The sequence below is a fragment of the Anas acuta genome, chromosome 1, assembly GCF_963932015.1.
Source record: "Anas acuta chromosome 1, bAnaAcu1.1, whole genome shotgun sequence".
NCBI classification, from domain to species: Eukaryota; Metazoa; Chordata; class Aves; order Anseriformes; family Anatidae; genus Anas; species Anas acuta.
The window spans coordinates 150,717,333-150,735,119 of record NC_088979.1 but is presented as its reverse complement, the minus strand read 5'-3'; positions in this window follow the sequence as shown (position 1 = coordinate 150,735,119).

The window sequence follows — 17,787 nt, the reverse complement described above, 5'->3', positions numbered from 1 at the left end:
TTCTCTCTTTCTCTCTTTCTCTTTCTCTCTTTCTTTCTTTCTTTCTTTCTTTCTTTCTTTCTTTCTTTCTTTCTTTCTTTCTTTCTCTCTTTCTTTCTCTCTTTCTTTCTCTCTTTCTTTCTCTCTTTCTTTCTCTCTTTCTCTCTTTCTCTCTCTTTCTCTCTCTCTTTCTCTCTTTCTTTCTCTCTTTCTCTCTTTCTCTCTTTCTCTTTCTCTCTTTCTCTCTCTCTCTCTTTCTTTCTTTCTTTCTTTCTTTCTCTTTCTCTCTCTCTCTCTCTCTCTCTTTCTCTCTTTCTCTCTTTCTTTCTCTATCTCTTTCTCTCTTTCTCTCTCTCTTTCTCTTTCTCTCTTTCTTTCTCTCTTTCTTCCTCTCTTTCTCTCTTTCTCTCTCCTTCTCTCCTTCTTTCTTTCTTTCTCTCCTTCTCTCTCTCTCTCTTTTTTCCTTTTTCCCATGAATTTATTCAATTGGAATTTTAAACCAGATGTCTGGAAGTCTTTAAACTGATGATAACCAGAATCAGGGAAAATAAAACAGGGAAGGCTCATGCCCTGTTCATCAGAGACAGAACACTGTGACAAATATACCTTCATGCTGATCCAATGCATTCATTTTTCTACATTTCTACACATCTTGTTCAACATCTGGCAGCCTTGTATCAAGGTCTATCCAGCGAGGCTGCTGCAGCAGTCTGAAATGCTAGATAACTCTTAGCCTGATGCTAAGATCATCTGACAGACCTGATGGAAAAACAGCTGCATCTGAAGCTTCCCAGCATTGCAGCAGTGAGACTCATGGTTTCAGAACAGGGCTTCTGCAGCTGCTGTTGACAGTTCTCCCAGGACACAGCAAGTGCTTGAATAAAACTCTGGCCTTGCAACTGCTTGGCATGGACTGAAAGGGCAAGTGGGATGCTCAGATAGAAAACAAACAAACAAACAAACAAAAACTTAAATGCACGTGACAGCAATCAAATGAATGGGAAAGAGAGCTGCATGAAGCTTCAGCTTCTTGTCAATAAAGCCATATAAATCAGGACAGTCCTGGAGACCTTGGGTACCAGAGGCTTCACAATTACCTTCACCAGCACCTTGCCAGGTGTTGTGACCGAGGCCAGGTATGCCAGATCATGTGAGAGGGGGAGAGCCATGGCACTGGGAATCTTCCTAGCAGCAAAATTTGCCTTGTGATAGAAAGCTGATGTCAGTGACTGCTGACAATGAAAGACACTGGAGTGTGTGGGTGGAGTGGAAAGGTAAAGAAATCAGGAATTTGTTGGTGAAAATAGAACAAGAAGAGGAAACATATATCCATGACCCCTTCTGAACCAAGATTGGTCTTAAGCCAGGAAAGTTCCTGTGGGATTGATCCTGGGAGATGAAGATCTATGATAGATGTGCTAACGACTTTGCAGTCAGCTTCTCATCCTTTCTTGAGCAGATGGTAGGTGTGCTCTGTACTACTTGCCTATGGGACACAGTGCTGAATATCTGAGTAAGCCTCCAGGTGTGTTCTCCATGGCTGTCCAAAACCTTAAAGCTGACAAAAATGTGCAGAAGTATATAAGTGGCAAAAGGAATGCTTGGGAAAATGTGAGCTGAATGTGGAATGTGCTTTGGTGATACTGGATGTGGAAAAGGCTGAGATACTGAATGCCTTTTTCACCTTAGTCTTTACTAGCAAGACTGGCCTTCAGAAATGCCAGACCCTGGAGACCAGGGGGACAATATGGAGCAAGGAAGACATAACTCTAGTGTAAGAGGATCAGGTTAGAGAATATTTAAGCAAACTGAACGCTTATAAGTCCATGGGCCCCAATGGGATGCACACAGGAGAGCAAAAGGAGCTGGCTGATGTAATTTTGAAGTCACTCCTGATAACCTTTAAACAATCACAGCGACTGAGAGAAGTGCCTAGGGACTGGAAGAAAGCAAACATTACTCCTATCCTCAAGAAGGGCAAAAAGGAGGACCCAGGGAACTACAGGTCAGTCAGCCTGCCCCCAGTCTCTGGGATGGTGATGGAGCAGCTAATCCCAGGAAGCATTTTCAGGCACATGAGGGACAAGAAGTGCCACTAAGATGAAGAGACAGGAGCTTCTTTCCTATGAAGAGAGGCTGAGAGAGCTGGGACTGTTCAGCCTGGAGAAGAGAAGCTCGAGGGAGATCTCATCAGTGTGTTTAAATTGAAGGGAACTAAGAAAGAGGATGGAGCCAAGCTCTTCTTGGTGGTGTCCAGTGCCAGGACAAGGGGCAATGGGTGCAAACCAGAACATAGGAGGTTCTGTCACTTAGAGCAGCTCTACTGTTAAAATATAAATGCTTATTTTTGCAGAGACCTGGCTGTAAAAACAATAACATACCCTACACTGACTGGTGAGCTGGAAGGAAAAGGAAGCAGATTAAGGAATTGTTTTGATGATCTATTTGCATATGGGTACCCATTGTGATAATCCACACCTGCAATAAGGAGGAAGAGGGTTATCTCTTCTATCAGGTAGTTGAGTTGCAGTTTGACACGGTCTTTCAGAGCTGCTCTTTAGGTTAACCTGGCATTCAGGCTGATGCATATGAACCTGGCACATGCTGTGAGCATCGCTTTCTGGTAGGTAATACAGCCAAACAGACCCGACTCTACAGCAAAACCCTCACGCACCTGCAAATGAGGGCATGTCTGGTGAATCCTAGGAACTGAGACGTGTTTCTTGCTAAGCCATAAGAGTTTGTAAGGGGAGGGAACTGAGCCCTAAACAAAGGAACTAGTAGTAATACATCAAAACAAATGGTACAGACTAGCAGGGAGTGAGATACTGTGAACAGAGGGAATAAAGACACAGCCTTGTTCCTTCAAACTCCCACCAATGCCAGAAAGAAGATGAGGCAGTAGAAAAAGAGGTGCATGCAAGCATGGGTGTGAGGGAGAGAGACAGTGTGTGTGAGACACTGTGAAGGAGCAGGATCCTATACAATGTGTGAGAGACACATATCCTATATCTTTTGTGTTTGTGTTAGAGCTGCGTGCGTGACAGACAGACTGTGTGAGAGAGCCCGAGACAGCTACAGCATGCATGTGAGGGGGAGCATGAGAGGCAGACAGAAGGAGGGAGGTGAGCTGAAGTGCTGCTTGCAGGAGCCTCCTCTGCAGGGCCAAATGGCCAGCACAGCACAGCCAGGTCCTGCCGCTGGCAGATCCAGCCTTGTTTCACCACAAACTCCTGGTGTTTGGGAGATGGGAGCATCATGTTCCTTCCCAGCACCTGCTGGGCTGGAGCACATCATCTGTCCTGCTCCTGTTGCCTCTGCAGAGATGATTGCCTGCCATCCTTTTGGTCTGTTCTTTTCCCCAGTCAGATTGCACTGCTGATAAGGATGGGGTTAAGAATTATTGCACGTGGTATTCAAGATGCTGAGGGCCAGTCTTTCAGTGCTAAGCTCAGAAATCTTGAAAAATGATCCTTACATTCTCTTTTGCATGAGGCATCCCAGACCCTATGGGACCAGAGCAGGCAGAAAGCAGGGTGGAAGGGGGAGATGAAAGGAAGGAAGCATTGCCCCTCAAGCCTCTGAGCATACCAACTGTCTGCCTTGGACCACCCACTGATGTGGAGGGAGAAAACCTTTTTGGGGAGAAGCTGGAGATGAATGGCAGGCGTTTGATTCAGCCCGTGGAGCGAGTTAGTGGTGTGTTAGCAGCTGTGTTCACCTTCCCAGCCCAGTGCTTCCCCAGCGTATATGATGCAAAGATAGAAGTTCTCAAGGACTCAGAGGTGATAGAGAGAGGGAAGATGATGGACAGAGGTCACACTCAGGGCACGGCTCTGGTCCTTCTTTCTCTGCCAGTGCTGACAGCTCGTGGAGGTTTAAGGATTCAAGTCTGGTGCTCAGGGACTCGTTCATTTTGGTCAGGGCTCAGCAACAGATCCCTCCCAAACCCTGCAAGGGCAAGGGAAACTTAAGTGTGGTGACAAAACAATGGTTTCTGCAGTGCTCATGCACTGGGAAATGCAGCTCAGCTCAGTGCCAGCTGGAGGAACAGCAGCACGAGCCAGGTGGTGGGAACAACCCTCCACATTTGAATGGTTGTCCTCAGAAGAGAATTAAAAATGAAGGAAAGGCATCCCAGCAAGGCTCTGTAGATGGCAGACAGCACCTTTGCAGCAAGCCCCAGGGATCTGAAGGGTGAGATTCTGGCTCCCAGGTCCATTTTTAGTGCCCTGCGTTATCTGAAACATTTGCTCAGGACTGGCAAATGCCACGCAAGACAAGTGGGAGATATTCTGGAGGAGAAACCGAAGCCAGGTAGGTGACCTTGCACCGAACACCAGTTTGGGGGCCTCTGACTCACTCCTTGACTGACATCATTTCTGCTAACCCTTTAAACCAGGGCCAGCATCAGCACTGCAGATTTGCAGAGGCACCATGTGACATCATCCCAAAAAGCTCTTCAGAGCCTGGCTGATGTCATCACTGCAAAGTCCTGGTGCAGGGCTGACGAGCCCGTTCTTTCCTGGGGACAGAACAGGTCTTTCCAACACTTTTTTAGCTGGTCACAAATTCACACGTGTCTTATCACTGCGCAGCAGTAGCACAAGGTGAAAACATCGTGTGGCTTTCGGGTCTGGTTGGGAACATGGTTTGTGAGCTGTATCTTTGATTTGAGACCGTGACAACACATGCAAAGGCTCTGATTTGAGCAAGGAGTGTCTCCTGTGTTGCCACATTTCTGTGATATGTCTTAGGCACATGAGCAGGCCATACCCAGCCTATGGGCTTTAGAAAAAAAAAAAAAAAAAAAGAGAGAGGTCATGTGTGTCAGCCTGAAAGGGTGGCTGAAAGACAGACCATCAGCGTGAGCTTTCTAAGTAAAAGAAAGACCACATCATACCTTCAATCTGCAGTATGAGATTCCAAGAAGCAACTTTTAATAAAAGGCAGCCACATCACCCATGCAAGCCTCCAGAGACGCTGCATGATGTCACCGGCTTGCAGTCAATTGCAAGGTCAGAGCTAGAGACCAAAGACTGGTGATCCACTTGAGCGCAGCGCAATGCCCAGCTGACCACTCTGAATAACGATGATGGCACTAATGAACACTTGTTATGATTACTGAATCAGAGCTAGCTGGGGAATTCGCGCTCCTGCCTTCTCGCTGTACTGCAGGGCAAGTGGCTGAATGCAGCTACCAGCAGGAGTGCCTTGGGAGAGAGATGTGGTCCTAAATAAATGCCTGATTCTATGCCTTCCAGAAATCATTGATTTATGTAAGATCCACGTCGCTGTACCTCACACCCAGAGAGTCAGATGTCCCTGGGTTACACCTCTTCCATCCAAACATGTGTGTTGCTGCTGTCCATGGGGTGAAGGAGTCTTTCCTCATCACCACTGCCACAAGAGAAGAACAGCATCATTACCTGTCAGGCTGGGCCGTGGGTTAATTCAGCTGGGCTGAGATTTTGATGAACTTGTAGGGATATGCAGAAGTGTCCCTGGAGCAAAAGCTGTACCCAAACAAAAAAAAAAATCAGGCAAGCTATCCGTATTCAGCTCCGCATAGCATGCATGTGAGCACGGAGAGGTAAGGTGCTCCTCTCACTGCCCCCACGCTCTCCCTGGGGTGCTTGCTGCAGTAGCTTGCCCTTTACAGCATCTCCTCTCCTTGGAGCCAAAACCTGAGTCATGGTCTTGAGTGTTCCCACCGTGCACTCGCTCTCTGGTGCCCTGCTCCACTACTTCTCCCTCTGCCCGGTGCCTGCTCCCTGGTCACATTCCCGTGCCCGTGCCCTCCGTCGGTATTACCTGTCCATCCCCATCAGCCTCCGAGCACAGAGACAACAAGCTGACAGGCACGAGCCAGCCCTGATGGGAGAGAGAAGATAGTTCCCACCACTCTCTCATCAAGGGGCCCCTCTCAAACCGCCCTAATGAGATTCTCCTTGCGGCCCCTGTCAGCTCTGCCTTTCTTTGCTGGCTCCTCTGACAGATGGATGTCAGTTCGGGGAGAGCTGTTTGATGTTCTTCGTCTTAATGAAACTGATCCTTGGGCAGGCGCTGTCTCCTCTGCCTCTAGGTACCTGTGGTCTAGCGGTGTCAGGCTACTCCGTGCTTTGTCATACTGGCTCCTAATTAGTGGCTGGCTCCCGCTGCCACCGAAGTCAACAGGGAAAACATCCCTCTGGCTCCAGTGGAGCAGGAGGGGGCAGATAGGAAAGCCGGTGCACAGAGAAATGGCAAGGGTCTGTCTGATCTTCCCATCCCTTCCAAATATTACAGTCATCTCCTTTTTTTTTCTCTTTGCTCATCCAAAATACAGGGATGGATACGTAGGCAGCTCTGTGTCTGCTCCCTGGCTGCTGCTGACCTGTTGTGCATACACTGTGCTGCGGGGGAGAGAGAGAAAGAGCAGGGCTCCCCCCGGCCACTGACCTGGGGCTAGCTAAGAGCAGAGGAGAGATGAAAGTAGGGGATAGACAAACAGAATGGGAAGGAGTGCCGAAGGAGGACAAGGGCAGGTGGAGGACAGGCACAAGTACCAAGATGCTGCCTTTATGCTCCGGGAAGGAGGAGTCAGTTCCCTGTCTTTAGAAACCCTTGGGCAGAGCTCGCACTTTGATATTTCTCAGACCCTGCCAGCAGCACAGATTTTTGTTTGGTAAACAATTCCTTGCTGGATTCAGCTGAAATCTCGGTCTATTATTATTAGTATTTGTTGTTACACAAATATGAGGAAATCTGGATGACCCGAGATGTACAGGTGGTCAAGATAAATATTGATAAATCATCACTGGCACCAGCAGCTCCCAGCTCCTCGTTGAACGCACACTTTTTGGATGTATCTGTGTGGGCTGCTGCAGGGAAAGATGACTCCATCCCAGACAGACCCAGCACAATCTGCAATCCCACTGCTGGGAGGTGTGTGGTAAGGTGAGCAGATGTACATTATAGGGTCCCTGCTCTAGACTTACGCCCAGAGACTGTGCTGCATCTTTTTCAGTTAAGTTGTTGGCTGAAGTTCAAGCTCCTGTATGTTGTTTTCCGCTAAGGAGACAAATTAATTATGGATCTAGAAAGTTCTCTGGGGACAGCCTCTGCTTCCCAAGGAAGTAGAAACTGCTCCTTTGATGAGCCAAAATCTAGGAGGCAATTTCTTTGCTTAGAACTCCAACTTGATGCTAGCCACTCTGATGCCCCCCCAAAATTTCTTCAGGCTGTTCTTAGTGCCTTTTCACTTGATGTCTTTCTTTCTTCTTTTTATCAGGCTGCAATTTCCACTGGTTGAATACTTTCTCATACTCTTCTTTCACATACATCTTTGTTTCGGGCAGTGATGTATGCCTGTGTGTAGGTGATGGCCACCATTGCCTCACAGAGGAGGTTAATAGCATCCCGGAGCTACCTGAAACAACGACAGCATCTAAATCCACATGATTAAAGGACGTTCGATCAGATCGTAGCAGAACTTATTCAAAATCCAGTCAGATCATCCATCTTTATCCATAAGCAAATGCAGGCTCCTTAGCAATCCTTAAACCTGCAGCATCATTTTTATTCATCCCTGGCAGGCGTGCGCAGCCCTGTCCTGGATTCCACCCTGCCTTTCCAGTAGGGATGCACCCTTGTTTGTATACAGGCTTCTTATTGCCAAACCTTTCACAGCCAGTTTTCCTTTTTTTTGTGTGTTTTAGAGAAGCACATATACTTTTAAATATACTTCTCAAGAGCTCAGCATTGTTCCCTCTTCATCTGACACAAGGAACTGGTGCTTTAAAGGAGAGCAGCCATTGAGAGACCCGAAAGCAAAGTATAAAGCTTGGCACAAGCCATGCAGAAGGGAAGGGTAAAGATTACAAAACAACATCCATAGCTGCTGTTTGGAGAGGTGGAGCAGAGCAGGAGAGGGGAGGCAGAAGGAAGTGGTTATCCTTGAAGCTGAGGGCTGCTGGCCCCTCTCGGGAGGGCTCTGCTTGGCTGGGCAGCTTATTAACTGAAATGGAGAGAAAATAGGGAATATTCAGGACAGAGCAGCAGATAGAGGGGCAAAGGAAGGCCTGATTGATGAGGGAAGATTAAACACTAAATATGTTTAGCTCTACTAAGTGATGACTAAGAGGATGTGTGATAACCATCCTTCCCAACTGAGAGACGTGAATAATCATGTGCAAGTGTGTGTGTGTGTGTGTGTGTGTGCATGCGCATGCTTAAGGACAGCGATAAGGACAGGGCATTGCTTAAGAGAGAGATTGCACCAGCTACTTTGCCCCTGTGCAGGCTCCAGACAAGCAAAATCACCCCATAGCATGAAAGGAGAGACCAGTCCTGCTGGAAAACAGAGGAGATGGGGGGGGGGGGGGGCTGGGTTAGGTGGGAGATGGGATGGAAAGAAGGATGAAGAAATCTCTTTGTTCTGTCTCCAGCTACAGTGCTCTCCTTTGTCACTCTGCCCCTCTGTTTTTCATGTTGTCTTTTACTCTTTTGGGTTTAGTTGCTCTGCCTCATTTAGTCTCCAAATACCAGTCTCTTTGTCCTGCTACCCACCCTTCCCTGCGTATCTTGTCTTCATTCTTGGCTGCTTTGTTCACGATCTCTTCTCTCTGTTTCATATATCCCTCTTCTCCTTGCTTTTCCCTTCTCTTGCCTCTCTCTCTCTCTCTCTCTCTCTCTCAGCAGGTAGATCTGCATCTGTGATTGAAGGTTCATTTTCCTTTCATTGTGTGGGTGACAAATTCTGACTTGGATAATCACTTATGAAAAATCAAGAGAGAAACAAACAGCTCCAGTGGCACAGAAACTGGCTGTGATGTGCATGAGTGGAGAGGTGGGAGAGGGCAAGGGGTGGGAGGGTGCTGGCCAGGGTGGGAAGATGTTTCGGTTCTCAGGATGGGAGGTGGGGGTCAAGGATGCCGAACAGATTTGGGGCAAATAGGAAATCTCTTCCTTGGCAGCTTTGGCCCAAGTGAGCAGAGGACAACTGGTGTCAGACAGAGGATCCAGGCTTGATGGTATGTGGCTTGATGGTATGCCACAGGGAGCCTCAGCACTTTCTTCCTGGGACATAGGGAAATGAGGTGACTGTGGGACGTGGGTTGGTGGGTGTGTGGAGCTGTGCCTGGCCAGGGCACTTGGGCAAGCAGAGAGCAGAATTCAACAATATACATGGGCATGAGCAAGGCACAACGGCAAAAGTTAGGGGAGTTAGAGACCTGCAAGGGACACTACAGCACCTTTGACTTAAGAGCTCATGCCCTTGAATCCTCTCATTTCATCTCACCTTAACCTTCTTGGCTACAGCTGCTTGACCAGGCATCTCCAGCCCTCTCGGACCTGATGGGTGGAAGGAGCAACTGTGTTATTAAGGGATGCATGTGTGCGTTAGCACCTGGGGCTGTAACAGCCCCATGCTCGATGGGTTCCTCCTCAATGGAGCCCAAGGGAGAAATGCCAATAAGCAAACCAGATCCTGTAGGAGGCAGAGGCTGGGGTAGGGGCTGGTGGGCAAAAGAGGGCTGTGTGATTGCTGTGTGTACCAGAGATGTCCAGACAGTGACCAGTGAGGAAGAGAGAGTGGGAGAGGGTAAAAGGTGAGCCAGAAACTGCAAAACTGGCTGTGTGTCTTTGTTCATTCTCTTTATTGCTTCGTTAGAAACTAATGACTTGGTGCCCCCTCTCCCTACCCACCCCACTGGCTGCCTCGTCCCCAGCTCGAGTGGGACAAAGCTACTGAGGGTGCCCAGGAAGGTGCCAGATGGGCTGCCCTGGCTGTATTGCCTTCTTTCGCTCCTCCAGCCTCCCTTTTTCACTCACCAATATGGCATCGATCTGTCTCGGTGAGAATTCCCATTTATATTTCAGCCTTGCCTGCGACACCGTCCCCAAGCCCCTGCAGCTCTGACGCCTGCTCACCCGCTCTGCTTTGCTCAGCCCCTCCTTCCCCTCCTCCTCCTCCTCCTCAGCCCCTGCCTTGCCTCTCACACAGTCCTCCCCTTCTCCCCCGACTGTCTCTGCATGCCGCCGTCTGCCGTCTGCTCGCTCAGCCACTCCATCTTCCCCTGACGTGGCTCGGCCCCTCTCCCTCTGCTCCCAATTAGCAGGGCTGCCAGGTTTAGCGGGGCCGCTGGCGCTGGGGGCCTTTGAGTTTTGCAAGCCTCTTGCAGGAACAGCAGCTTGTGCAACCTCCTGTTGCAGTGGCTCGCCCTCCGCACCCAAAACCATCCTCCAGTGGTGTCTGTCTGTCCTTCCACTCCATCAGTGAGCTCCTGTTGCGACTGGGGAGTGTTGCTCAGGGATTCAAATGAGGCTGGGAAGCAGGTGCTGCCCTCGTTGGAAAAGAAAATATAGTGCAGAGAGAGAGAGGGAGGAGAAGATGAAAGGAGCAGGGAGATGGGAGCCAAATGTTCTTGCTGCTGTCAGGGAAAACGATCTTGGTTCTGGAAAGGGCTGGGATCCTCCCATCCTGCCTCTCTCTTCATTGGGATCAGAGCAGTGAACGGAACAGGCACACAAGGAGCAAGGGAAGGCACCTCTGACATAGCACACAGAGAGCCAGCAGCCCTGCCCTGTCCCTTCTCACACCGAGGCGCTGCTCCCACCCCTTTCTGCACCGCAGGAGCGAGGAACCATCTGAGGAGCCCCTGGGCAAGGCAGATGATGCATCAGGAGGCTGCAGGAGTCCCTCGCTGCCTGCAGAACAGATGGGGCTCTTGCTGGCGTAAGGGAGGGTGACAACAGAGCAAAAGGGAGGACACTGGGGCCCAAAACCTTAGGACAACGTGCAGGAACCATGTGTGTCAGCATCTCCTTTCTGGCTCTGCCTTCAGCTGCCATCCCATCCTCCAAAGCAGCCACTGAAACAGAGGAGATAGGAGATTTCTAAGTCACTCTCTCTTCCTCCTGTCCCAAAGCACGGTGCTCCCTCCCTCTCCCACGGCCAGGCTCAGCACGGCAGCCCTGCTCATCCGCGCAGCCAGCATTTAGAAAATGCCACAGCTGAAATTATCCTGTCCTCGGGTCCCTCCGCGGGAGGGCTGATGTCACTGTGCCTGCCAGCAGCCAAGCAGAGGAGCCAAGCAGCCATCCTCCCCGGGCACTCCTTCCTCCTTCTTCCCTGCTCCAGCCCTCCTCCCTCTGCCATTCACATCTAGCACAGCTCCTTGCTCTATTCAGCCTTCCTGCTGCGAGCTCTCGAGGAGCCTTACAAGTCCCCCGTTGCTGCTATTCTCCCAGATCTCCCTTGAAGCACCTGCAGGACAATTCAGCGCTTCCCTCCCTCTCCACCCCACATTAAGACACCCTCATGGCCCCCATGAGTGGGCGGGATTTCTCCAGCTCAGTCCTCAATTAAAGCTTGCTCTGGCTGCAATCCCTGTGTTCTTGCTGCCTGTCTGGGCTGGGACCCTTTGGGTGCCCCCAAAAGCCTGTATCCCTAACCACCATGAAGGAGGCATCCTTAATGCTCTTGGTAATTAATGAGCCCTGCACCTGCAGGAACAGCGATGCAAAGAACAGAAGGGGTTTCCTTGAGGAACATCAAGAGAAGAAGTGCAGTGGGAGCAAACTGGGAAAAAAGTAGCAGAGGGATCTGAAAGGGGTGAAAATGTAGGTAAAGAGGAAGGCAGACACTGAGGAGCAGTGGCACAGCAAGGGATGGGGTTCTGGGAGTGAAAGGAGCAGAGGATGAGGCAAGGGGTAGGAGTGGGAGAGAAAGGGCCAAAATAACACAAGTGAGGCAGCTCCAAGGCCGCACACTTGGTGCTGTGCAGGCACAGGTGACAGAGCAGAGTCCGCATGCCAAAGTGTCTGATCCCAGAATGGAAGTTAAAAAAAAATGGATTTTCATGGCATTGTGGGATGTTCTGCCATCATTTTGCACTTAGATCGCGTAGGGGGAGGAAACACCACCAAGCCAGGCAGATACCTCCAGCAACTCTTCTCCCTTAGATCAGTGAGCAAGACTGAGAAGGGATGAACACAGGGATTCAAAGAAAGCTTCTGAGAAAGGCTTAGCCTGCTCCCAGCAATGCAACCTCCAGCACTGGGTGGTCCTCTCCCTTCTCTTGTCCTCCCCTGCTTGAAGAGTTTCCAAGCCGAGCGTTGCTGCTTCCAGGTCTCCCCGAGGAGCATCTCTGAATGTTGCAGGCAGTAACCCGGAGAGCAGTTACTTTCTGATTAAAGAGATGAGGCTCCATTAGTGGAGAGAGGGAGCAGAATGTGAACGAGAGAGGGAGCCTGCCATTGGCAGAGTCCCCAGCCAGTGCTTTAGGCTGTCCCCATTTTTGGTGCCATTCATCAATTTAACCCAATAATGTGCTGTGGTTTTAAGTGACTCCAGCACTAGAAACTCTGACAGGCATGAGATTTATGGGGTGATGTGCAACAAAGCTGCTCTCCCTGCCAAGTCACGCATTGTGCTCTTTTCCTCTCTTTCTTTCCCAGCCTTTGTGGAGCTGGCAAGCTGGGGCCTCACCAGCTCCTCCAGCTGGAGGAGACAGGAGGAAAGACCAGCATTCCTGCCCTGGACTGAAGGAGAAGAAAGATCCTGCATGAAAAATGATCAGTATGGGACATAAGGGGGGGGCAGAAAGACATGAAGCAGACTTAGGATGGTTTTCAGGAGAAATCCAGAGCATTTAGGCTTTCTATCCCTGCTCTCAAGCCCCCCTCCCTGTTACCTCTATCTATCCACAAGAATGGGCTTTACGCTGAGGTATTGTAGCCCCTTTGCATCTCTTCAGTAGGCTCAGATCTATTATTGTCTCCTCCTTTATTCATAATATGAGGCTCACTAGTGCTGTCAGGAGCATATTGGGAAGCAGAGACCAAGATTTTTTTTATTTTTTACTTTTTTTTTTTTTTTGTGATCACTGGCAAACTGCCCAGCTCTGGGGCTCCCAGAGTGGCTAAGGCCAGGGGTGCTGAACAAAGTGCAGCAACAGCAGGGGAATCGCTGCAGTCCCCTCTCAGATTTCTCAGCCAAATGGCAACCCAAGGAGCACTCCAAGCCGCGCCAGAGGCTCTCGCTTTGACAGCATCCTGAGTGGGTGCTCAGTGGGGCCATGGGGCTTGGGAAAAGGCAAGAGGGATGTGATGGAGGTGGGGAGGAAGAGCTGAATTAGTAGACAACCGAAGGGAAAAAGGGTCCTGGGAAAAGAAGCCAGCATGAGAGAAGAGTATTTTGTATCAGTAGGGCATGAACCAGAAAGCGTGCACTTCTTGAGTGCTTTGCTTCCCTGATGCTCTTCTACTCATGCACTCTGTGCTTATCCCCTTAGATCCCATTGCTGTTGGATTTAGCAGCGGCCCTATTAGCCTCATGCTAGGTAACCAGTTTGTGGGGAAGATAAGAAGAGAGAAGCCCTCAACCACCTCTGGCAGAGCAGCTGTCACAGCGCATTGGCTTCCAGCCCCTTGCCAGCTGCCCCCAGCACCGTCTGTCCGTGCGAGTTAAGGGCCTTCTCCTGAGCTGCTGAGAACTGCCACAGCTCGCCTGTATCATTCACAGCATCCATGAGCACAGGGCTGCTGTCCGGACATCATATGCCCTGCAGGTCCCTGGGCACTCAGCTGGTAGGGAAGAAAAGCAGCGTGTATTTGCACGCACACACACTAAGTGTGCAATGGCAGCCTGGCCCAGCGCCTTGCAGGCACAAACCCAAGCTGCCAGCTGGTTTTCAAGACACTTGCACTGAGGAAATGGGTACATGGGGTAGGTAAATGTGTGCACACACACGCCTGTACACACACACCTGCACACGTGGGCGATGAGGTCTGTATGTGTAGGTGCACGTGGCACAGGGGCATAAAGCAGTGTATGCACAAGCATGTGCAGGCACATCACAAAGTGTCTTCTTTACCCTTCTTATCCTCGGGCTGGACATAGAGTTTGTTCTCTGTTGTATGACCCCACATCACCCCACTGCCACATCATGGATTTTGTCCCCCATTCACTCAACTTTATGAAACGACTGAAACTGATTTGGTTTTCTCACACCAAAACCTCCTGTCACCTGCACATTTACCTTATGTTCTCCTCCAACCCTGTCCTCTCGCCCTCAGCTAGGTATAAATCCATGGATGCCAAGGCCCAGCTCCCCAGACCTGTAGTGGGATTGCTCACCCTGTGTCGAACAAGTCTTGCTCCTGAATTCCTCTAAAAGGGTCAGAAATCCTTGTATGTATGCTCCACTCCTCCCCAACCAATCTCCCATGTTTTTCATGGGGCCTGGCTGGTTCTCTTTGCTTTGAAGGCATCATTAGCATTACAAGAAGTGCTGTCACTTCACACCGGCCAGGTGAAAAACAAAATCACTGTGATTAGGCATTTATTAGAAAAAGTACCCATAGAGTGATGGGGAAGCAGTGGGCTGCCCTTACTGCCCTGCTTTCCTTCCTTTGCCTCTCTTCTCCTTCCCTCCTTCTTCCATTTGTCTCTCTGCCTTTTTCTCTTTTCCTTCCCAGTCTGTTTGCCTCCCTGCCATGGCACTACCTGCACATTACCTGTGTCCTGCACAGCTCCGTGGATGAATGCTGCTGTCAGATCCAGCCCCCCTCAGCTCCACACACACGGGCTCCTGCTTCCTCCCCATCCCCTGCTAAATGGAGCTGTCAGGAGATCGTTTATCCATAATGGCCCTCTGTGAGAAATAAGGAGAAGGAAACAAAAATGAAGATGGCCCTGATGAGGTGGAAATACCAGCTCTATACCACGTTGGGTGATGGCTGTTGGGTGTAGAGGCATGAGAGTAAAAGTGGATGAAACACAGGGAAGGCCCAAGGGTTGATATGCTGTGCTAATCCTTGACTACCTGATGTGGCAGGGCAGGAAGGCAGAGCCATGGCACGCTGCAGACAGGGCTCCCTGGCTTCACAAATATAGGAGGAGAATAGCAGGGTATGCTGCAACCTGTGCTTTATCCCAGTCTGGATGAAGCCTGTGCAGGACCACAGCTGAGTCTCGCAGAGGAGGCAGCCCGGAGCCTGCAGCAAAGGCTGGTGATGCACAAAGAACGTGTTTGGAGATGGAAGGGGTCCCATTCCTGCCTTCACACTAAACCTTTATGTCCTGTAAGCTGGACACACCACGAATGACTTTATTTAGTGCAAGTGGGGCTGTGAGTATGATCCCCTAAGTATAACAAAGGGCTAGGCATGACCTAGCAAAATTACATGGTAGCACAACTTCTCTCTAGGGTTAACAGACCCTCCTTTGTGTCCTTCACACTCCTCAGCCCCCCTTCATCTACCAGCTCTCTTTTCAACATCTCCATCCCTTCCTTGCACGGCTCCCTGCCTTCTCACCCTCCCTGCCTGCCCAGACCATGTTTTTCACATGAAGCAAGCTGTGCTCTGGCACCCCCCCTCCCTGCTGCCCTGCCCTGGATAGCCATTCAGTACTGGCTGAAGACACCGGCCCCCGGAGCACAGGAGTGCTTCCTCCTCCTGAAATATTGACACAACCCTTTGCCTTTCCATGCCCATTAACTCCCCTCTCCCTGCGTCTCCTCATGCTGGCTGTTTGTCAATCCTCTCTTCATCTGGCCTTCCTTTTCAGAAATTCTTTTTCATCTCTCGGAAGCTTTTTATGTTTCCTTCTCTTCCCGGGGAGGGGAGCAGGGCGAGATGGCGTGCAGGGAGGAGGGCACTGCCCCAGCCTCTGCTAGAAATACAAAGGCAGATTGTGCATTGCACGGCTCTTAATTGGCTGCATTCTGGCATTTCGGGGCCCGTCCTTGCTGACAAAACAGAGAAGAGCAGTTCCATTGCAGCAGAAAACATTGCAAGGGAAGAGATTCCTGTTCAGGGGGGGAGAGGCAAGGTTGGGCACAATTTGTCCAGAGTGACCCCAACCAAAGCGAGCCCCCCTTCCTCCTGCTGCACTGGAGCCAGCTGTTTGCCTTCCTGGGGCTTTCCCCTCCACCCCGTGCATCCGATGAGGCTCCCAGCAGGCATCATCATTAAATGTCAATGCAGGATGAAGATGAATGCCGTTAATTGGCTTGCTTGTTGTATAAACAGCTTGGCGGGGCTGTTTGGGCAGTGCATCTCGAGTGCCCAGCAGTAGATTTCGGGTGAAGGTTTTTGGGGAGCGGGTCTGCGAGGCCCTATGTGAGATACATCACTAGAGGGAGTCAAAGACCTGCCTTGTGCTGCAGCTCGGTGCGACCCAGGAGCCTCTGGTGAGGGACAGGACTGCTCAGCTGCTGGTGCAGGGTGCATGGTACCCCCATGGTGGGCACAGAGCTGTGGTGATAAGGCTCCCCTCACTCACATGGATCCCGTTTGGTCTGCTATCCCAAATTCCAGCCAGGAATTCACTGTAGCAGAGAAGAAGAGGTGAAATACCTGCAGTTCTTTCACCCTTCCCTTTCATCCTACCTATCCATGACCTCGGACCTGGCAGCTCCTCCATCCACCACGCCGCTTCCCCAAACGTTTGAGCAAACACTTTTCAAGGAGGTAGGAAACAAAACATATATTTTTTTTGAGTCAGCTGAAACAGAAAAATGACCATCGTGAGGTCTGAGGAGTGCTCGCCAGCTGAGGACAAGGAGGAGACACGCTGTGGGGTATGGTCTCTGAGGAATGAGAAATACACCAAGGTGGGAGGGGGATTTGTGGGGGTGGAAGGGGATGCCTCAGGAAGAGTTAGCAATGATCTGTGGAAGAAAATAATAAAAAAAAAAGGTTCAAAAAAGCAAGTGGGACTTCACGCCTCGTAGGACCGAGGCTGGGGTGTTTATATCAGCTCGCCTCGCCTGGATTTTTATTCCGGCGGTGAACGTGTTCTGAAAACAAACAGAGCATCGAGGAGGAAACTTGTGGAGCGAATGTGACTGCTTTTTTGGTTGCTAAGCCATCTGTTCTGCTCCGGCAGCTCGCGGAGGGCCCTGCCACCCCTTCTGTGTCTGCACGCGCGTGTTTCTGCGTGGGCGCCTGGCGCTGGCTGGCGTGGTGAGAGGGAGTAGCGGGGCGGAGGGGGGGGATGGATGGATGTACGCTGGGGAAGCCGGTCGTTTGGAGCAAATTTGCTTGGGGAAGGGAGGAGGGAAGTTGGCTGTGGCAGTGTGTGCAAACAGAAGCGGCGGAGGGCAAGGCTGGCAGGGTGTGTGTGTGGGGCTGTGCTTTTCTGTGGGACTGGGGAGGGGGTGTGCACGCGTGTCGGGAGCTAGGATTGCAGGATTGGGGTGTGGGTGTGATCAGTGCAAAGGACCACATCCCCACAGCTCTGCAGACGTCTGTCTGTGCACACCAAGGAGGAGCACTGCTGTGGAGAGCTGTCCTCACACCCTTTCGTGCCCCAGTCTCATCCTTTCTTGCTCCTTGCCAGGCGAGGCAGGTTTCCATAGCAGCTGACAACATCCCTGTCTCAAAAAAAAGATAGGTTGTAGGGAAGAAACTACAGGGAACACAGCTGGAATTCATGTGGTAGCCTTCTGAGGCTGGTGGTGGTCACCTCGCAGCTCAGAGCATCCAGGTACTGTTCAGAGGGAGAGCTGCCAGTGTCATTCTGCTGAACATCATTCCTGTCTACTCAAAGCAGCATAATTTAGGGAACAGACTTGAATGGTACCAGTAAGAGGGCCAGTACTACTCTGTGCAACAGCTGGTGTCCTCTGACAAAATGGTGGTCCGTTCTGGGGATAATATTACCCTTTTTTTAAGCATCCTTTTCTTAGGACAGGATTCTGGATGTCAGATCCACCCCTAAATAATCACAATCCCACCCCCCAAACAAAGAAAACCAGCACCTTCAGATTTGTGCTACTGGAGGGAAAACAAAGAAATATCTGTAGTGTCCAG